Below are 22,644 nucleotides of genomic sequence, written 5' to 3'. Positions count from 1 at the left end.
AGGCCTGCAAGCCTTGTTGCCCAGCCTCGAGACCAAGGAAAGAGCCTGGAAACAGCAACAGAGACTATCAACAGTTTGTTGGATAGAGAATCTTACCAGTCTGAAGCAGAAGCTCCTGGAGTAACACCCCACTGTGTATGGCAGACACCAGGAAGGACACAGAAGCAATCTTTGCTACTCGGGGAGAAGGAGGCTACCATTTACAGGTGAAATTGGAGTCAGTTTGGCTTATCAGTTACCAAGGAAACCAGCGGCTGGGACAGTGGGCAAGCACCTGGGCAGTTACTGATTAAGCCCTATCATTAAGAGGATTGGATAGTCTTGTGAGGGATTTATAGAGAGCAAGAGAACAGTCATCTTGAGTGGCCTGAGGATACACTCCACCCCTACGCACCCTGCACAACCCTTATAATTTGGCCTGCCCCTCCTCCACGATATCCCTGGGGTCAGGTATGTAGAGGTACACAGCAACAAAATACCACAAATGCAATACAAACAACAGCAGCTACGGAGTATCAAGTGTAAGATACCTAGTATGCTAAAAATAGTGATTCTCCAAGAGGTGGGAAAATTCTGGAGCCAGGCGCCTGGCATGCAGGACAGGAAAGAGGGGAGTCTTCAGTCGTCCCCACGTAGTCACATTAGCTGGGTCGATTTTTCATGGCATCTTACTGCTCATCCAGCAATCAGACTCACTTTGCAGTGAGACCACCATTGTCACCTTGTCCTCAGACAGACTAGGGATGCAATGTGAGTTGCTGGACAGGCACAATACAGGGGAGATCATGACCATTAAGCCAATTACAAGCAGTAACAACACTCTGAGAAAATACCACCCCTGCCTGTGGTTTGGTCCTGGCCTGCAGTACCACACCACCTGTCCACCCTCAGTCTCCACAGCCGGGGCCGAGGACTGGAGACCACATATGTAAACAGACCACAGTGTTAATGTGACAGTACCTCTCTCCAGTAAGGGGCCCAGATTACTATAGTAGTTTTGGGTGTAGCCAGGTAGAAGCCAGGTGAGATCTGTAAGTCCCTTTCTAACCCTATTCAGCAAACCCAAACCACTGGGGCTTTACCTGCCAATCCCAGGGCCATTTTATAGTGTGCTCCCCCGGTGGGGGGCTGTGGGAGGGATGGGGAGTGGTGTATATCCTGCAGCAAGGGTCAAAGTGAATCATTGTCCTGACCGATAGTTGACCATTGCCTAGTTGCCTCTGGGTTAACATGGCGTAGCCACTGGCTTCTTCAGTTATAGCTCACAGGGTTTGAATTAGCTTCCCCGTCCACACGTGGAGAGAGCAGGTTTCCATCTCAATGGTTGTTTAAGTAGCCCACTCACCCTTTCTGCTAGCCCGGCAGCAGTGGGGTTGTAGGGCAGGTGGAAAGGCCAGTGTGTCATTTTTATCATTCCATGCCTGAACTTCCTGGCTGGTAAAGTGGGTTCCTTGGTGGCTATTGAAGTTCATGGGGATCCCATACATCATGCACAGCTGTTACAGATCCCCAACTAGTGGTTTTATTGAGTTGCTGATGACTTGGGTGGGCCTTTTGTAATGTCTTCCACCTGTTGTAACACTGTAGCCCACATGCAGCTGCCGCTCCATCACACCATCCTTACTCTTCCTCCTTCCACAGCTCAGAGCGGAAGCCCAAGGGGACTCTTTCATCACTTTGCCATTGCCACAGGCCCAAACCAAACCTTTCTGGTTAACTGACCACATCCAATTCACAAGCCTGGCCCTGCGTTAATATCCCTAATGCCTGTGTCTGTAATGGTTTAGGTTATGCTTGTCTTACCCGACCAGATAACACCCAAGTATTTGATAGATAATCCAGGTCCTTGCATTTTGTCTGTATTCACCAGCCAGCCCCGTGCAATCAGACAAGCCACAAGTGCAGGGCTGCTACTTTTAATACTAGAAAGAAACTCTGAGGTTAACAGGATATCATCAATATGGTGGAAGAGAAAGACATCTCTCATGGTAGTCAGCTGCCTCTGCTCTGAAGGGAGCCGCTCTTCATCTCTATCCTGTGGGATAAGGACCTTTATGACCTCATCCCAATCTTCCCCTTCTTCAGTGCTCTTAGTAGGTCCCACACCTTGGGAGCCCAATTTGGACGGGCCATGACCCTCTGGACTCTCTTGCCAACACCCCTTCCTCAAGGACAGCCACCACAGGGCCCCACTTACTAGTGGACAGCCAAACCGGGGTTCCCCCTGCAACTTTCCATTCCCCGTTCTTATTTCCTGACGTCTTGGTGCTCATGGGGGTCTCTTTGGCCTCCTGGCTGGCTCGTCAATTGTTGGGCTGCACCTCACAGAACTACAAGCCTTGTAGTTGCCAGACTTGAGACAGAAGAAGGAGCCTGGAAATAGCAACAGAAACATCAACAGTTTACTGGACAGGGAATCTTACCAGTTTGAAGCAAAAGGTCATGGAGTTACACCGTGTAGGGCAGGCGACTGCAAGAACCTCTACTACTGCGAGGAGCAGGAGGCTACCATTTATAGGGGCAAGTGACGTCAGGTTAGCTCATCAGTTACCAGGGAAACCAGCAGCTGGAGCCGGGGCAAGCACATAGGCAGTTACCAATTAAGCCCTATAATTAAGAAGACTGGATAGTCATGTGAGTAAAGGCGGGTCTGGTCAAGCAGGGGATGCACGGAGAGTAAGAGAAGAGTCATCTTGAATGGCCTGACCATACAGCTATTTTGCCAGTGTTCATTTTATTGTACCACTTGCTAACCCTGGGCAGCTGGTTTTCTATGATTTTCTGTGATTCCTTCAGTGAACAAAAGGATCCAGGTGGAATTTACCTCCTTTTGTTTCCCATGTGGTTACTTTCCCATTCTTTTCTTTTTTTGGCAATATTATTTTTTAATATTCCTCAGCAGTGATGATGGAATAGGCTTTATTGCTGGGACCTGGTTTTGAGTGTTTTGGCCTAAAGATTCAGATGAAGAGGTTGGTTCAGCCCAGCAGTTTAGAGGTGCTTAACCCTTCAGCTGAGTCTATGAGCCCATTATAACTTAGGTTTCTGAGTATTTCTGGTTCCTAAAGCTGAAATGAGTCTTTTTGGTTCTCAGTGGTATTTTATTTCCCACTGTTGTCTTATCTGTCCCAAATAAGACAACTTTCTCAAAGCACAAGGCTTTGAGAAAGTTCAGCATATTTTGGCAAATAAACAGCGCAGCTCCTGATGGAGACCTGATTGCAAAGTGAAATCACACCGTGGGATCCAGAGCAGCCGATAAAGGGGTCAAGGCACAGCTTGTCACTTCTTCCTGTTTGACCTAGATTCTCTCTTTAAAATCCTAATATAAACTCTGTAGGGATTACGATAGCAGCTTAAATGGAACTGGAAATCACCCTTCTGCAGCAATGTCATTAAGAAGTGGACATGAAGTGTTCTTAATTCATGCCATGTAGCTGAGGAGACAGTGACACGAAGCAAACTGAGAATCATGCAGTGTCATAGAAAGCCAATGGATAAATTATTTTGTAGGAGTTATAATGATATTAAAATACTATATCCCCTTAAATCATTTCAAACTATATGCACAATTGCTTTACAATCAAATTGTTATTGATGCTTCTTGGTAAAGATGGGCGATAATGAACAGATCACAGAAGCTCACCATATTATAAGCTAGTAAGATGAACAATAACAAAAAAAGAATAGATGAAAGCAGTCAAAAAGTTCACAACAACAACAACGAGACAAGAGAAAAGCCATGACCTTATGTCATAAATTTAGAAGATGACAACCAAGAAAAGAAACAGAGGAGGGTTAGTGAGGGCTCTTCTCCCCTCCCTCCCCTCCTGCAAGCATCACTGTTGAGTCAGAAAAGTCCTGAGACTTCTGCTTCTACCTTCTAACTATGGAGAGAAATAGACTAATTAAATATTGTTACTGTCTTGTGACTAGGGAAGGGTGGGGGAGTAGGAAAAGCTACTGGGTAGATGGAGGAAATGGGAAAACCTGGACTGACTCTCTGGTAGAACACAGGTTCCCAGAGCTCCAGGCCAAGTTTGAGAAAGAATCTATGTCATAAAAATATCTACCATGAAGTAGAAGAAGCTCTTATTAAAGGGGTAAACTCCATTCGTGAAGATTTAACACAATCTCAGAGGAGATAGCAGAGTATTTTTCCAGGAACAGCTGCAAACAGATTTATCTGAGTTGTTCTCACATTCAAGATACAGGAAAGTGGCTAGACCTCAATTCCCAGTCTTCAAATAGAATTCAGAGGCAGGGTAGATTAATGAACTAATTTGAGGCACAATATGAAATTTATATTTGAATTTACAATAATAGATATAATAGAAATTACATTTCTTCAACCTCCATAGAGCCAAAAGCCTCTCTCTTAACCTAGCCGTGAAATTCAAAGAGTGAAAAGTGCCCTAAAACCCAGGAAGATGAGAACCAACTCCCTTCTCAGTGGTGAGTGCCATGAGGCATTCTGATGGGAGATCCAGAGATCACTAAGAGAGATTAGTGGAAAAAAAAAAGGTAAGAACACGACAGTGGATCAGGGAGAGTGAGCATTAAGAAGAAAGTGGGCAGAGAAGGAAGGAAGGGAGTGAGATCTCCAAGGAGCCCCATCAAAGGTAGGGCAGGGTCTGCCTGGACCACCACAGCACAGCCAAGTTAAGGGGCACCACCTGGGGCAGAGTTTGAGTGCCAATCTATCAGGAAATATAACAAGATGAAGGAAACCACCCAGAACTCCTCTTCCAGACAACCATGTATGGTTGGAAGAAACGTTTGGATAACTTGTGTTAAAAGATAAACTGAGGGCTTCCCTGGTGGCGCAGTGGTTGAGAGTCCGCCTGCCAATGCAGGGGAGACGGGTTCGTGCCCTGGTCCGGGAATATCCCACATGCTGTGGAGTGGCTGGGCCCGTGAGCCATGGCCGCTGAGCCTGCGTGTCCGGAGCCTGTGCTCCGCAACGGGAGAGGCCACAACAGTGAGAGGCCCGCGTACCGCAAAAAAAAAAAGATAAACTGAGGCATATTTAAAAGTTTAAGGGTTTATTTGCGCAGAAATAGATTCCAATCAAGCATCACCAAAACACAGTGATTAGGAGCGCTCCACCGATAGGAGCCAGGAGAAAGAAATTAATTATTTGATTGCCTGTAGCTTAAAGCCTAGTCAGCTGTTTGTGATTGATTGTTCTAAGCGTTTTGATTTTGTAACCTTGAGGCATTTACAGGCTTAAATTTTGGTTTGCTTTCATAAACCCCCACTACATTAGCGCCACATCAGTCTAAGAGCTTCCTTGTTTAACTATTTTAACGCTTTTTTGGGGTGGGGATTGAGAACTCCTAAAAGATGGTCCCAAAGGAGAGGAGGTCAGGTTAAGAGAGTGCCTGAATATTTGGGGCCAGGCTGGGAGTGCTCAGGACATGGAGGAAAGACAGTGAACTTTTAAGCTAAGAAGTGGCTTTTCACTTTCTCAGCTTAAAAATGAGATTCAAAAGCTTCAGCTGAAATTGCAAATACTTCCTGAACTTCACCAAGAACCTGAAATGCAACTTTGCAGAAAATTAGTAGAGGAGGGTATTTACCACTTGCAAATAAAGAAAAAAATAACTTCCCAAACTGTATGAAAACAGCTGAATACTTATCCACGGGGATGGCTGAAGACCTGGAAAAAGAATGAGAAAGAATGACTTCCTTCTATCAAGGGCAGATTATCTCCAGTGAGAAAAACCTCAAGAAAGATGGTTGGCAGTTCTGTCAACTGAGAGAAAGCTCAAAGAGCTAAGGTGGGGAGGGGTGGGGTGGGGGGAGATCATAATAGACAAAATTGGTGGAAACAGAGTTTAAATTCCAGCTTTTTCCAAGTGGCCCTTTTGCCCCTGCAGTTCACGTATAGTCCTGGACAGAGGCCCGAGAGGATCAGGGGAACCGCTGGATAATCAAATCCTCGAGAAAAAGGGTAACAGTGTGAGGACCCAAGGAGCCAGGAGACATGCAGGCTTTTTGTTTTGTTTTGTTTTGTTTATCACCTAGTCTTTACTCTTTTCTTTTTATCATCTTTATTGGAGTATAATTGCTTTGCAATGGTGTGTTAGTTACTTCTGTATAACAAAGTGAATCAGCTATACATATACATATATCCCCATATCTCCTCCCTCTTGCGTCTCCCTCCCTCCCACCCTCCCTATCCCACCCCTCGAGGTGGACACAAAGCACCGAGCTGATCTCCCTGTGCTATGTGGCTGCTTCCCACTAGCTATCTATTTGACATTTGGTAGTGCATATAGGACATGCAGGTTTGATTCAGCTTTCACAGCAGGGACCCCTGAACATCCACAGCCACAACAGGGCATCTGTTTTCTCTTTTTTAAAATAATTTTATTTCTTTTTAGTTTAACTGTGGTTATTTAACTGATGCTAGTTTTGCTCTTATTGAGGTTTGATAGAATTATATTTCCCCAAAAAAAATGTTTTGTGAGTAATTAATGCTTATGAACATCTTATTTCAACTACCCTGAACACTCTAGAATTTGTTAAATATAATTATAAGTATAGGGACTTCCCTGGTAGTCCAGTGGTAAAGAATCTGCCTTCCAATGTAGGGGACGCAGGTTCGATCCCTGGTCGGGGCACTAGGATCCCACATGCCGTGGGGCAACTAAGCCTGCGCACCACAACTACTGAGCTCAGGCGCCTCAACGAGAGCCCGCGTGCCACAAACTACAGAGCCCACGTGCCCTGGAGCCTGCATGCCACAACTAGAGAAGAGAAAACCCCACACCACAACTAGAGAGAAGCCCGCGCACCACAACGAAAGATCCCGCATACCTCAATGAAGATCCCACATGCCACAACTAAGACCCAATGCAGCCAAAAATAAATAAATAATTTTTTTAAAAAAATTATAATTATGGCATTTTGATTGAATAATCCAAAATTGAAGTTTTATGTAACCAGGTGGGGTCATTTTAAATAAAAAAGACCATTTTTATAGGTTATGAGGATGTTATTTAAAATACGTAAAAGTCATTTAATTTACCTCAATAAGTTTCATTGGTTTTAAAAGCAATATGCACAACAACCACAATACTGGAGCTAAACTTTTTATGGTTTAGCCTAAATTTATAGATTAATTTAGAGGAGTTGACATTTTGCAACCATTTGCATTTTATTTTGCAATTTCGTTTTAATCTTTGTTATTTTGTTCAGGTTATTCTATGTTGTTTAATGTTTCTAAACTTTATGTAGTCAATATGAAAGTTTTCTCTTTAAAAAAATTAACCCGGTTACTTATTTTATATAATATGTACAATTAATGTGTTCCAGAATTTCATTTATAATTCAATCGTTCAGTAGTCTGAATGCATTTTTCTGTAAAAACACTGTCAGATTCTATGATTAACCACACCTATGCTATATAAGCATACCTATAGCATACCTATACAAGCCTGTTTAAACCTCAGTGCAACTGAAATGCTATACATTCAACGTGAAGTAGTAGATTCTGTGCACTACCTGGTTAAGAAGCAATCTTAAAAGTATCTTTCATCTCATGTTTGACAAGAACATTTACCTAGCAGAGGATGAGGAGGCAGACGGAGGCTCCCAGAAAATTCCAAGGGCTTCAGAGTTGGTGGTACTGGTCCTCAACTTTATATTTTCTTTTATGTGGGTCACACTGCATTTATTAGCCAAGACTAAGTTCATTTTGGTAACATCCGATGAACCTAAGAGAGAAAGAGAGAGAGAGAGAGAGAGAGGTCTTAAGGTTACTAGGCACAAATTGAGTATAGTAGAAAGGAGTTGTTAAAGAGACTGTGAGAAGGCAATTATCTGAGGATTTACTGAACCATGACAAATGAAATGGTGAAGAAAAGAGGAGGACTTTTACTGAGGGTTGACACACATAGAGTAAAATCTTGATTATTTTCTGACCTGACTAGGCTTCTTTTTCCAGAACAATGTAATATCTCCAATGTTTATAGTTACCCTGCTTGCCCTATATTGCCTATTTATAGATCTAGTTTCAATTTGTTAGTTTTTCGCTTTTTTGTTTTGTTTTTTACTCACGAATCCTTTCTGAAGATCCTAATGGCAAGGCTGCTAATGACTGCCTTCATAGAAGGCAGAGGACGGAGGAAGTCCAAATTAGCTCTGTTTTTGTTTTTTAACATCTTTATTGGAGTATAATTGCTTCACAATGGTGTGTTAGATTCTGCTGTATAACAAAGTAAATCAGCTATACGTATACATATATCCGCATATCCCCTCGCTCTTGCATCTCCCTCCCAACCTCCCTATCCCACCCTTCTAGGTGGTCACAAAGCAACAAGCTGATCTCCCAGTGCTATGTGGCAGCTTCCCACTAGCTATCTATTTTACATTTGGTAGTATATAGATGTCCATGCCACTCTCTCACTTCGTCCCAGCTTACCCTTCCCCCTCCCAGTGTCCTCAAGTCCATTATCTACATCTGTGTCTTTATTCCTCTCCTGCCCCTATGTTCTTCAGAACCTTTTTTTTTTCTTTTACATTCCATATATATGCGTTAGCGTATGGTATTTGATTTTCTCTTTCTGATTTACTTCACTCTGTATGACAGACTCTGGGTCCATCTACCTCACTACAAATAACTCAACTTTGCTTCTTTTTTATGTCAAGTAATACTCCATTGTATATATGTGCCATGTCTTCTTTATCCATTCATCTGTTGATGGACACTTAAGTTGCTTCCATGTCCTGGCTATTGTAAATAGTGCTTCAGTTAACATTGTGGTACATGACTCTTTGAATTATGGTTTTCACAGGGTATATGCCCAGTAGTGGGATTGCTGGGTCATATGGTAGTTCTATTTTTAGTTTTTTAAGGAACCTCCATACTATTCTCCATAGTGGCTGTATCAATTTACATTCCCACCAACAGTGCAAGAGAGTTCCCTTTTCTCCACACTCTCTCCAGCATTTATGGTTGGTAGATTTTTTGATGATGGCCATGCTGAGTGGTGTGAGGTAATATCTCATTGTAATTTTGATTTGCATTCTCTGATGATTAGTGGTGTTGAGAATCTTTTCATGTGTTTGGTGGCAATCTGTATATCTTCTTTGGAGAAATGTCTATTTAGGTCTTCTGCCCATTTTTGGATTTGGTTGTTTGTTTTTTTGATACTGAGCCCCATGAGCTGCTTGTATATTTTGGAGATTAATCCTTTGTCAGTTGCTTCATTTGCAAATATTTTCTCCCATTCTGAGGGTTGTCTTTTCATCTTGTTTATGGTTTCCTTTGCTGTGCAAAAGCTTTTAAGTTTCATTAGGTCCCATTTGTTTATTTTTGGTTTTATCTGCATTTCTCTAGGAGGTGGGTCAAAAAGGATCTTGCTGTGAGTTATGTCATAGAGTGTTCTGCCTAAGTTTTACTCTAAGAGTTTTATAGCGTCTGACCTTACATTTAGGTCTTTAATCCATTTTGAGCTTATTTTTGTGTATGGTGTTAGGAAGTGTTCTCATTTCATTTTTTTACATGTAGCTGTCCAGTTTTCCCAGCACCACTTATTGAAGAGGCTGTCTTTTCTCCATTGTGTATTCTTGCCTCCTTTATCAAAGATAAGGTGACCATATGTGCATGGGTTTATCTCTGGGCTTTCTATCCTGTTCCATTGATCTATATTTCTGTTTTTGTGCCAGTACCATACTGTCTTGATTACTGTAGCTTTGTAGTATAATGTAAAGTCAGGGAGCCTGATTCTTCCAGCTCATTTTTTCTTTTTCAACATTGTTTTGGCTATTTGGGGTCGTTTGTGTTTCCATACAAATTGTGAAATGTTTTGTTCTAGTTCTGTGAAAACTGCCAGTGGTAGTTTGATAGGGATTGCATTGAATCTATAGATTGCTTTGGGTAGTAGAGTCATTTTCACAAGGTTGATTCTTCCAATCCAAGAACATGGTCTATCTCTCCATCTCTTTGTCTCATCTTTAATTTCTTTCATCAGTGTCTTATAGTTTTCTGCATACAGATCTTTGTCTCCTTGGGTAGATTTATTGCTAGGTATTTTATTCTTTTTGTTGCAATGGTAAATGGGAGTGTTTCCTTAAGTTTGCTTTCAGATTTTTCATCATTAGTGTATAGGAATGAAAGAGATTTCTGTGTATTAATTTTTATCCTGCTACTTTACCAAATTCACTGATTAGCACTAGTAGTTTTCTGGTAGCATCTTTAGGATTCTCTATATATAGTATCAGGTCATCTGCAAACAGTGACAGTTCCACTTCTTCTTTTATGATTTGGATTCCTTTCATTTCTTTTTCTTCTGTGCTGTGGCTAAAACTTACAAAACTATGTTGAATAATAGCAGTGAGAGTGGGCAAATTTGTCTTGTTCCTGATCTTAGAGGAAATGGTTTCAGTTTTTCACCATTGAGAATGATGTTGGCTGTGGGTTTGTCGTATATGGCCTTTATTATGTTGAGGTAGGTTCCCTGTATGTCTACTTTGTGGAGAGTTTTTATCATAACTGGGTATTGAATTTTGTCAAAAGCTTTTTCTGCATCTATCGAGATTATCATATGGTTTTTAATCTTTCAGTTTGTTAATATGGTGTATCACATTGATTGATTTGCGTATACTGAAGAATCCTTTCATTCCTGGGATAAACCACACTTGATCATGGTGTATGATCCTTTTAATGTGCTGTTGGACTCTGTTTGAGGATTTTTTCATCTATGTTCATCAGTGATATTGGCCTGTAGTTTTCTTTTTTTGTAACATCTTTTTCTGGCTTTGGTATCAGGGTGATGGTGGCCTTGTAGAATGAGTTTGGGAGTGTTGCTCCCTCTGCTACATACTGGAAGAGTTAGAGAAGGATCAATGTTTGTTCTTCTCTAAATGTTTGATACAATTCATCTGTGAAGCCATCTGGTCCTCGGCTTTTGTTTGTTGGAAGATTTTTAATCACAGTTTCAATTTCAGTGCTTGTGATTGGTCTGTTTCTATTTTTTATTTCTTCCTGGTTCAGTCTTGGAAAGTTGTGCTTTTCTAAGAATTTGTCCATTTCTTCCAGGTTGTCCATTTTATTGGCATAGAGTTGCTTGTAGTAATCTCTCATGATCCTTTGTATTTCTGCAGTGTCAGTTGTTACTTCTCCTTTTTCATTTCTAATTCTGTTGATTTGAGTCTTCTGCCTTTTTTCTTGATGAGTCTGGCTAATGGTTTATCAATTTTGTTTATCTTCTCAAAAACCAACGTTTAGTTTTATTGATCTTTGCTATTGTTTCCTTCATTTTTTTTTTTCATTTATTTCTGCTCTGATCTTTATGATTTCTTTCCTTCTGCTAACTTTCGGGGGTTTTTGTTCTTCTTTCTCTAATTGTTTTAGGTGTAAGTTTAGGTTGTTTACTTGAGATTTTTCTTGTTTCTTGTGGTAGGATTGTATTGCTCTAAACTTCCCTCTTAGAACTGCTTTTGCTGCATCCCATAGGTTTTTGGTCATCGTGTTTTCATTGTCATTTGTTTCTAGGTATTTCCTCTTTGGTTTCTTCCGTGATCTCTTTGTTATTTAGTAGCATATTGTTTAGCCTCCATGTGTTTGTATTTTTAACCGTTTTTTTCCTGTAATTTATATCTAGTCTCATGGCGTTGTGGTCGGAAAAGATACTTGATACAATTTCAATTTTCTTAAGTTTACCAAGGCTTGATTTGTGACCCAAGATATGATCTATGCATGGCTCTATGTTCCATGAGCACTTGAAAAGAACGTATATCTGTTGTTTTTGGATGGAATGTCCTATAAATATCAATTATGTCTACCTTGTTTAATGTGTCATTTAACACTTGTGTTTCATATTTATTTTCGTTTTGGATGATCTGTCCATTGGTGAAAGTGGGGTGTTAAAGTCCCCTACTATGATTGTGTTACTGTCAATTTCCCCTTTTATGGCTGTTAGCATTTGCCTTATGTATTGAGGTGCTCCTAGGTTGGGTGCATAAATATTTACAGTTGTTATATCTTCTTCTTGGATTGATCCCTTGATCATTATGTAGTGCCCTTCTTTGTCTCTTCTAATAGTCTTTATTTTAAAGTCTATTTTGTCAATATGAGAATTGCTACTCCAGCTTTCTTTTGATTTCCTTTGCATGGAGTATCTTTTTCCATCCCCTCACTTTCAGTCTGTATGTGTCCCTAGGTCTGAAGTGGGTCTCTTGTAGACAGCATATATATGGGTCTTGTTTCTGTATGCATTCAGCCAGTCTACGTCTTTTGGTTGGAGCATTTAATCCATTTACATTTAAGGTAATTATCGATATGTATGTTCCTATTACCATTTTCTTAATTGTTTTGGGTTTGTTTTTGTGGATCTTTTCCTTCTCTTGGACTTCCTGCCTAAAGAAGTTCCTTTAGCATTCGTTGTAAAACTGGTTTGGTGGTGCTGAATTCTCTTAACTTTTGCTTATCTGTAAAGGTTTTAATTTCTCCATCAAATCTGAATGAGATCCTTGCTGGGTAGAGTAATCTTGGTTGTAAGCTTTTCCCTTTCATCACTTTAAATATGTCCTGCCACTCCCTTCTGGCTTGAAGAGTTTCTGCTGAAAAATCAGCTGTTAACTTTATGGGGATTCCCTTGTATGTTATTTGTTGCTTTTCCCTTGCTGCTTTTAATATTTTTTCTTTGTGTTTAATTTTTGATAGCTTGATTAATATGTGTCTTGGCATGTTTCTCCTTGGATTTATCCTGTATGGGACTCTCTGCCCTTCCTGGACTTGATTGACTATTTTCTTTCCCATGTTAGGGAAGTTTTCAACTATAATTTCTTTGAATATCTTCTCGGACCCTTTCTTTTTCTCTTCTTCTGGGACCCATATAATTCGAATGTTGGTGCATTTATTGTTGTCCCAGATGCCTCTGAAACTGTCCTCAATCCTTTTCATTCTTTTTTCTCTATTCTGCTCTGTGGTAGTTATTTCCACTATTTTATCTTCCAGGTCACTTATCCCTTATTCTGCCTCAGTTATTCTGCTATTGATTCCTTCTAGAGAATTTTTAATTTCATTTATTGTGTTGTTCATCATTGTTTGTTTGCTCTTTAATTCTTCTAGGTCCTTGTTAAATGTTTCTTGTATTTTCTCCATTCTATTTCCAAGATTTTGGATCATATTTACTATCATTACTCTGAATTCTTTTTCAGGTGTACTCCCTTTTTCCTCCTCATTTGTTTGGTCTCGTGAGTTACCTTGCTCCTTTATCGGCTGCATATTTTTGTCTTCTCATTTTGTTTAACTTACTGTGTTTGGGGTCTCCTCTTCACAGCCAGCAGGTTCATAGTTCCCGTTGTTTTTGGTGTCTGCTCCTAGTGGGTGAGGTTGGTTCCGTGGCTTGTGTAGGCTTCCTGGTGGAGGGGACTTGTGCCTGTGTTCTGGTGTGTGGGGCTGGAAATTATCTTTTTGATGGGTAGGGGTACAGCCAGTGGTGTGTTTTGGGGTGTCTGTGGACTTAGTATGATTTTAGGCAGCCTCTCTGCTAATGGGGGTGGTTGTGTTCCTGTCTTGCTAGCTGTTTGGCATGGGGCATCCAGCACTGGAATTTGTTGGCTGTTGGGTGGAGCTGGGTCTTAGCACTGAGAGGGAGATCCCTGGGAAAGCTCTCACCGATTGATATTATGTGGGGCCGGGAGGTCTCTGGTGGTCCAATGACCTGAATTCGGCTCTCCCACCTGAGGCTTAGGCCTGACAGCAGGTCAGAGCACAATGACCCTGTCAGCCACATGGCTGGATCCACATCAGAAGAGCAAGGAATAGAAAGGGATTCCTCAGAGCTAAAAGCCTCACTGTTGGCCTCCTGGCTGGGTCTCTGCAACACTTAATCCCTTACATCATAAGCTGATGGCAAGTCCAAAGCATTGCTCTCCTCTGACTGGCTTCCTGAGTTGCCATAGTCTGCCCTGCAACAGCAGCCATCTCGAACCAGAAGCCTAGCTCTGTTTTTTTTGTTTTTTTTTTTTTTGTTTTATTTTCTGGTATGCGGGCCTCTCACTGTTGTGGCCTCTCCCGTTGTGGAGCACAGGTTCCGGACGCACAGGCTCAGCGGCCATGGCTCACGGGCTTAGCTGCTCCGCGGCATGTGGGATCTTCCCGGACCGGGGCACGAACCCGTGTCCCCTGCATCGGCAGGCAGACTCTCAACCACTGTGCCACCAGGGAAGCCCCCTAGCTCTGTTTTAAGAATCACCTGACTCTTCATTTTCTCCATTTCTTTTTACTATCACTTGATTATTTACAACTGCCTAGGAGGATACTTATGCCCCTTTACATGGATGATTTAAACTAGGAGTTGCCTCAAAAGACATTTCATTCTGCTATCTAACCACTATTAGAACTAATGACCAAATTTCAATTTTTCTTACACAAAAATCATTTGGCAGATGTCTTCCAAGTTTGGATTTAAACTTGGACTTAAACTTAACTATTGTATGCATCAGGCCATGTATCCCCTTTACTTAAGTATGCATTCTACAACTATTTTATTTTGACAGGTATACCTAAAGATAGTTATTGGTTAATTTTTTTTTTTTGCAAAATGGCTGCAATTATTGCCTTTCCTGTATTCACCCTGTTTGCAACTCCTGCCATGAAGAGGTGGAGTCTGTCCCTTCACCACTTGAATCTGGGTGGTCTTGTAATGCACTTTTCCCAACAAAACGGTGAGGAAGTGGTTGGGGGCAGTGTTGAGCCTCACCCGCTAGAGAGCCTTGCATGCCTCTGCTTCCTCTCTTGAAATCCTGACACTCCCTGAGAACAAGCCTGGTCAAGCCTGCTTGAGGATGAGAGAACAAGTGACAGAGTGAAAAGCCATCCCAACTCACATCCCAAGATGTGAGAGCTGAATCAAGACCAGCAAAGCCACTTATACCCCTTACTTGATCCACAGTTGAACACAGGTACATAAGGGAACCCAGGCAAGACTAGAAAAATTACTCACTGAGCCCAGTCTAAATTTCTGACCAGAAATAGCATTAGCTAAATAAATGGTTGTTTCAAACCACTAAGTTTTAGAGTAGTTTATTACACTACAATAGCTTATTGATTCAGGAACTAACACTGTTCATTGGTTCATTCATCCATTCAACAAATACTTCTGGCATACTCTAAGCCTGCCCTGATAAGATGTAATATCTCATTTTAGCTCTTCCACAATCTTCAGAAGTTTGTTCCCATTTGAAAATTATGAAACTAAGGGGAAGAGAGATAAACTGAGTTGCCTAGAATCACACAGCTCATAGGTGTGGAGCCAGGATTGAAGCTAGGTATGCCTAAAAGTCTATTTATTCCCTCTACCCCCAACCGAGTTATCGCTAAGAAGGTATGTTATGAACAAGTTGATTTCTCTGGGAGCAAGGGAATATTTTAGACCCAAATCATTAAACTCATGCTACATTATGACATCAAAGTAATCATGGATCATTTGTTTATGTACTTGTACAGACTTAAAACTGTATTTTGAGAAAAAATCTGACTTCTCCTGAGAGTACCCTATAGTCACCTCCAAGTAACTATGGAAGACCAAGCCACTAAGCGGTGGCTAGATTCCTTAATTTTCACAAAAATATGTCACCCTTACCATAAGCTCACTGTCTAAAGTATATTGATTTCTTCTTAATAAATTAAATAGCATACTCGTACTTTCTGTCCTCAACCAAAAATACAAATTCTGCTCAGTTAGCTATATGATTCTACTTTTAACAGAAGCCTGTTTAGAGATGGAATATTTACATATATAAGGCTGATTGTTTCAAGAAAAGTAGTCCAAGTATTCCATGGTTTAGGATTTATCCTGGGATTGTGTCCAAATTCCTCTCTCTACATGAGGATGGATGGAGGTGAGTCCAACCAACATAGTTTCATAGGGTCATAGACCTGGTGCCCAGGGTGTCTTTTACCCAATTACTGCAGGCAATGCTGAGAACCAGGGAGCCACAGAACTGGGACCTGAAGTTGCAACTGAAGCCAGGACAATGTGGTTCAATAGCAGATATTGAAATAAGGGAATCAGATAAACACAGAGATAAGAGCAGGGAGAAGTGTGCCAAGAGAGCAAGCAGGAGGTTTAAAAAAAAAGCAAAAAAAAAAAAAAAAAAGCAACCCTAGTATTTATCTGTTGCCCACAGCTAACATTTTGATGTACCACTGAGGTCTCGCTTTCACCTTATCTGCTCTGAGACACTTCCTGACCACTATACCTAAAGCAACTCCTGTTCACTTTTTAAATCAACATCATGGATTTTTGTTTCTTTCCTTGCACTTATTATAATTTTTATTTATCCTTTATTTATTTGTTGATTATCTATCTCCATCTCTACACTGTAGGTCCTCTGGGGTCAGGGACCATGTCTGTTTTGTTCATTTCTAGTGTTCTCACAGATCCCCAAACATGGTTGGTGCTCAACATGTATTTTTTGAATAAATAGATGGGTAAGTGCTGATGGTCTTAAAAAAGCAGTCCTGTGAGACTATAAGCTCCAAAGCAGAATGAGAATGTCTTATTTGACTTGCTCTCCTTAGCACCTAGATCCTCAGTAGCTGGTACCTTGCAAGTACTTAAATATTTAGGAATGAATTAAAAAATGCTGTTGTTTGTAACCTGGAAAAACATCAATGTATCATTCATCTTAAGATACTTACATACATAAATCACTGGCTTCTAATTTTTTTCAATTATGTGGGTGCATATGCATCTATTTTTCCAAATCAAGGTACTTTTTTTTTTTTTTTTTTTTTTTTTGTGGTACACGGGCCTCTCACCGCTGCGGCCTCTCCCGTTGCGGAGCACAGGCTCCGGACGCGCAGGCCCAGCAGCCATGGCTCACGGGCCCAACCGCTCCGCGGCATGTGGGATCTTCCTGGATCAGGGCACGAACCCGTGTCCCCTGCATCGGCAGGCGGACTCTCAACCACTGCGCCTCCAGGGAAGCCCCCAAGGTACTTTTTAATGGATTCTAACATTACTTTCTTTACACTCCCTTTGTTAGTACGGCATAGTAACGTAAGTTATTTCTCTCTTACGGTTTTCCAGGCAGTTTCTGAGCAAATGTTCAATGAGTCCATTCTGTTTCTCAGATGGTATTTGATGAATAAAACTGTGAATACAACTGTGAAGACATTCCCTTTTTAAGGATGAAATCATGGGAAGCTCATATAGTTTCTCATTGACAGATATATCTCGAATTCACTAGGATTCTTTCCAAAAAATGCTAACACCTATAAATTGGAAGAGACGCTTATGACTCATTTCAAACTAGAAAAATCAAGCTAAATTTTCATGAGTTATTTCTGGTATGTTGATTCATTTATTTATTCTGACTATGCTGGCACTATGGAGAAATACACACACACACACACACACACACACACACACACACACACACACACACACACTAGATTTCTTTCTCCAAGGAGCAGATAATGCAACAGGAGAGAAGGAGAGATAAGATATCAATTCAAACAGCCCTAAGAAATGCCAAAGAAGTCCAGCATGGTCCAAAGTGTAATAAAAGCATAGAACAAGGAAAAGTAGATTATGTTGATTGATATGATCAGTGAATGCACCATGGAGAAGGCAGCATTTTAGGTGGATCTTAAAATGGGCTTGTTTAAGTAACCTATTATGATACAAGTGACATAAAACATGATATATAGATATAGATATATACACTAATTGGATAAAACCAGCAATTTGAAAGGCCATTTTCAATATCCCTATGTGTTGTCACTAATGTCAAGGAAAGCCTCCTTGGATAGCCAGAAGTTTCATCTCTTGAAAGATCTTTAAAAATTAAATTATGTGGGGCTTCCCTGGTGGCGCAGTGTTTGAGAGTCCGCCTGCCGATGCAGGGGATGCGGGTTCGTGCCCCGGTCCGGGAAGATCCCACATGCCGCGGAGCGGTTGAGCCCGTGAGCCATGGCCGCTGAGCCTGCGCGTCCGGAGCCTGTGCTCTGCAACGGGAGAGGCCACAACAGTGAGAGGCCCGCGTACGGCAAAAAAAAAAAAAAAAAAAAAATTAAATTATGTGTGTGTGTACGTGTGAATTTTGTGAAATTAATGAGGTAATAAATATGAGAAAATGACATTTTCAAAATATTTGATGAGCAATGTCTTATCATAAGACTAGTTTAAAAATCTTAAAATTTTATCTCTGTTATTTAGTCTACCTCTCTTATTTTTAAATGAAAAACAAAAAAAGACTTGCGAAGTCCAACCTTCCCAAATTACTAACAGGTTAGCAACATAAAGAGGAATTCCCCCCTCCCCCCTGCCACATTTCCCACTTTCATCTAGTTCTCTTGCCACCATGCTATAATACCTTTCAAATAATAAAGTACGAATTATTCTATTACAGTTTACATTTTTCTGCATGCCAAATTTTGGGTTTCATAGAAAAATCAAATTAAGAAAAATAAATCTCCCATCTCCTACTCAAAAAAAAAAAAACAGAAGTAGATAAGGCAAAGTTGGCAGTGGATATTCTTTCAGTCTTTGAAAAAAAAATTTTAATTATAATAATTAATATCTTTAACACTTACCTTATGCCAGGAGGTACATTATTCACTTTTTAAATGCATCATTTCATTTAAACATTGCAACAGCCCTATGAAGTAGACATTAATAAATTAATGTCTATTTTACAGGCAAAGAAGCTGAAGCAGGTATAATTTACAAATTGCCCATGATCACCCAGTTGGTAAATAAAAGAGTTGCGGGTTGGATCCATGCAGAACCCACGTCCTTAACCACTAAGCTACCAAAACAAAACTCTGTAGAAGAGAGATCGTATCCATTAACTGACTTTGGACTGCACAGAATGCATTGTATCCACGTTTTCATCTCCATCACCCAGCATAGTGTCTGGTACTTTATAAGCCTACTTTATGTTGCTAGAATAAATATGGATTATTATTTATTAAATAGTGCTGACTCATTAATCAAAACTTAACCGGGCTTCCCTGGTGGCGCAGTGGTTAAGAATTCGCCTGCTAATGCAGGGGACACAGGTTCTAAACCCTGGTCCGGGAAGATCCCACATACCGCGGAGCATCTAAGCCCGCGAGCCTAGAGCCCGTGCTCCGCAGCAAGAGAAGCCACCGCAATGAGAAGCCCGCGCACCGCAACGAAGGGCAGCCCCCGCCTGCAGCAACTAGAGAAAGCCTGCGCGCAGCAACGAAAACACAACACAGCCAAATATTAAATAAATTTATAAAAAACTTAACCCAATGTGATTTATTCTTTGCTCGGGAAATAATTATTGATCTGACAGTCACTAAGTGTTGAATCATATTCTAGAAACTACATGAAAATACCTAAGCAGCCCAAGGAGGTAAGGCTGAAGGAGGTAAGGCTGGAGGAGGGGCCCTAGGGCAGAGCACAGGTGGGACCAGGAGAAGGGCGGGCCCATTGTTGGGGGAACCGCTTCCGGGGGAAGGGACAGCAGTCAGGGGCGCACCAGCACCAGGAGGAAGCTGCGGGGGGGAAGCCTGAGGGAACTGTGGGAGACAGCAGGTACGCTCCAGACCTTTCGTGGGCGGGTTCGGAATTCTCTTTTCCGTGAATATTCTTTACTTAACACCTCCTCACATCCTTCTGGGTCAGAACAGAGTTCTGACGCAGCCATTTCTCCCACGCCTGAGGACAGCAGGATGCGAGTGGAGGAAACTGGAATCCCCGGGCCTCAGGACTGAGGGTGAATTCATTCAGGGTGGCAAGGAGGGGGCGTGGGGAGATAACACAAGCCTGTCGTTGGGCTGCCGCGGGCCGGCTTGAGCAGGGTAGGGGCGAGGGCAAGGCAGCGACCCAGGAGAAGGGCACAGAAGGAAATGGGGCTGCCACCCACTGTGCGGATGGTTGAATTTGGGGCTGTGGAGGTCACAAGTCAGCCCCTTGCTTCTCACCAAGAATTTGACGACCCCTGAATCACCAGCTTGTCACCTAGTTCACTGGGCAAGAAGACCATACAGACTGAAAAGATCTTGACCTTGTCCTTCGTACATCGGAGGAGGGGCAATGAAGACACTTAGAAACAATCAGATGGCTTGGCCAGTGTGACAAAAGGAACAGCATGTGATAACAGCCAGTGGAATGTTAATGATGATTTTATAAGGATGGTTCTATAATATTAGTGATGGTTTAAAAACACCTCAAGGGTCTCATTAGCGGGGAGGAGTTGGGAGAAAATCAAGCTCAAATTAAAATGAGTTTAGTTCAGGAGCCATGTTCTGACACAAAACCCTAGTGAAACCTTTTTCATTTAAAATGTTAGGAACTACAGGACTTCCCTGGTGGCGCAGTGGCTAAGAATCCGCCTGCTAATGCAGGGGACACGGGTTCAAGCCCTGGTCCGGGAAGATCCCACATGCAGCGGAGCAATTAAGCCTGTGTGTCACAACTACTGAAGCCTGTGCTCCTAGAGCCCCAGCTGCGCAAGGGAAGCCCCCGTTCGCCGCAAGTGTGCAGCAACAAAGACCCAACACAGCCAAAAATAAATAATTTAAATAAATTAAAAAAAAATAATAGTACGATGTTAGGAACTACAAAGAAGACATACACATGGCCAGTAGGCACATGAAAAGATGCTCAACATCACTAATCAAAATGAGGTATCACCTCACACCAGCCAGAATGGCCATCCTTAAAACGTCTACAAGTAGGGCTTCCCTGGTGGCACAGTGGTTGAGAGTCCGCCTGCCGATGCAGGGGACACGGGTTCATACCTTGGTCCGGGAGGATCCCACATGCCGCGGAGCGGCTGGGCCCGTGAGCCATGGCCACTGAGCCTGTGCCTCCGGAGCCTGTGCTCCGCAACGGGAGAGGCCACAACAGTGAGAGGTCGGCGTACCGCAAAAAAAAAAAAAAAAAAGTCTACAAGTAACAAATGCTGAAAAGGGTGTGGAGAAAAGGGAACCCTCCTACATTGTTGGAGGGAATGTAAGTTGGTGCAGCCACTATGGAAAACAGTGTGGAGGTTCCTCAGAAAACTAAAAACAGAATTACTATATGATCTAGCAATCCCACTCCTGGGCATATACCCAGACAAAACTATAATTCAAAAAGACACGTGCACCCTTATGTTCATTGCAGCACTATTTACAATAGCCAAAACATGGAAACAACCTAAATGTCCATCAACAGATGAATGGATAAAGAAGATGTGGAACATATATGCAATGGAATACTACTCAGCCATACAAAAGAACCAAATAATGCCATTTGCAGCAATATGGATGCAACTAGAGATTATCATATTAAGTGAAGGAAGTCAGAAAGAAAAAGATAAATACCATATGATATCACTTGTATGTGGAATCTAAAATATAGCATAAATGAACCTATCTAGAAAACAAAAACAGACTCACAGACATAGAGAACAGACTTGTGGTTGCCAAGGGCGGTGGGGCGGGGCGGGGGGGGGGGTAAAATAAATAAAATAAAATGTTAAGAACTGAAAAAAAAGTTGAGAGGGAGGATTTTGCATCATTAACTACTTCAGATTATCCTATAGATCAAAACAGTATACAGTTCAAAAACAGTATATCAAATCATAATGATTTCTAAACTTTACCCCAAAAGGAATTTTACTGCATTTATCATGGGTTGCTAATACAGTTCGTCTCCTGTCTTAAGGATCAAGTTTTAACTATTGAAGAGTTTTACTAGTATATGTGATACAGAGGATAATAATTCAATAAACTGAAAATACATGGCTAAAATTCAGATTGAAAACCACTAATAGTTGTTAATGCAATATAAAAAGAGGAAGGAAATTGGATTTCTTTATGAAGTAACAAATTGTCAAGCAATATCTATGTTTTGGTGTACCTCATTTTAAACAATATATCCCCAAAATTACTTTGAGTAATTACTTTAGGAATTTTACTTACCTTTACTTTGGACTACTTGTTACTGCCATTTTCACACACCAGGCATTGGCACATGCCCCTTCCTCAGTCTAGATTACCTAAATTTCAAATTTGTATTTTCTCCTTCCTCTTTGCTAGAGAAAAGTCTAAAGACAAGTATTTCATACTTTTAGATTATATTAATCCTGATTCTTCTAGACTCAAATGTAAATGTAATGTAATGTAATGTAAATGTAAATGCTTACTGTTTTGCAAAAGTCAATTTCTCCATCCTAACTAAATGAGTTTACCTCTGGAATTCTGCAGAATTTCTTGTGATTGGTTCCATAGAACTAAAACTGAAACTCATTCTTCACTTCAACAGTTAGTTGGCTATATCCCAAAGTATTCTTATACAAAATAAGAGAATAGAAATACTTAGCAATTGCTTTGAGCATATTAATTTCCTTATGTCCTTTATTTACCAAACAGGTTACCATACAAAATATGAAAAATATTCAATAATTGTATTGTCTACTCAGGCTGCTATAACAAAATACTATAGGCTGAGTGGCTTAAACAAGAGAAATTTATTTTCTCACAGTTCTGGAAGCTGGGAAGTCCAAAATTAAGGTGCCAGCAGGCTTGATACCTCACGAGGGCTCTCTCCTTGGGTTTCAGACAACCACCATCTCACTGTGTGCTCACAAGGCCTATCCTCAGTGTGAACATGTGGAGAGAAAACAAGAGCACTCTCTCTCTTCCTCTTCTTATAA

General features: G+C 41.2%; 1 long non-coding RNA gene across 2 annotated transcripts in view; it reads right to left on the bottom strand.

Moving 5' to 3' along the window:
- LOC113617586 (uncharacterized) overlaps positions 1–22,083 on the bottom strand; it is a 30,963-nt gene extending 8,880 nt beyond the window's left edge. Inside the window, exons 1-3 of one of the 2 annotated variants that reach the window (XR_003431709.1) lie at positions 21,911–22,083; positions 7,571–7,724; positions 1,735–2,373 (exon numbers count right to left, since the gene is read on the bottom strand). This is a non-coding gene — a long non-coding RNA (uncharacterized LOC113617586). Of the gene's footprint in view, positions 1–1,734; positions 2,374–7,570; positions 7,725–21,910 lie in introns of those variants that run through there. The other variant, XR_003431708.1, reaches the window with a different exon arrangement.
- Positions 22,084–22,644: the final 561 nt, after the last annotated feature.

The sequence above is a fragment of the Aethalodelphis obliquidens genome, unplaced genomic scaffold (genome assembly GCF_003676395.1).
Source record: "Aethalodelphis obliquidens isolate GAN/ISIS:26980383/991018 unplaced genomic scaffold, ASM367639v1 scaffold4, whole genome shotgun sequence".
In the NCBI taxonomy this organism is placed as follows: Eukaryota; Metazoa; Chordata; class Mammalia; order Artiodactyla; family Delphinidae; genus Aethalodelphis; species Aethalodelphis obliquidens.
Note: the sequence above shows the minus strand (reverse complement) of the source record. Positions and strands in the feature narration are given on the sequence as shown.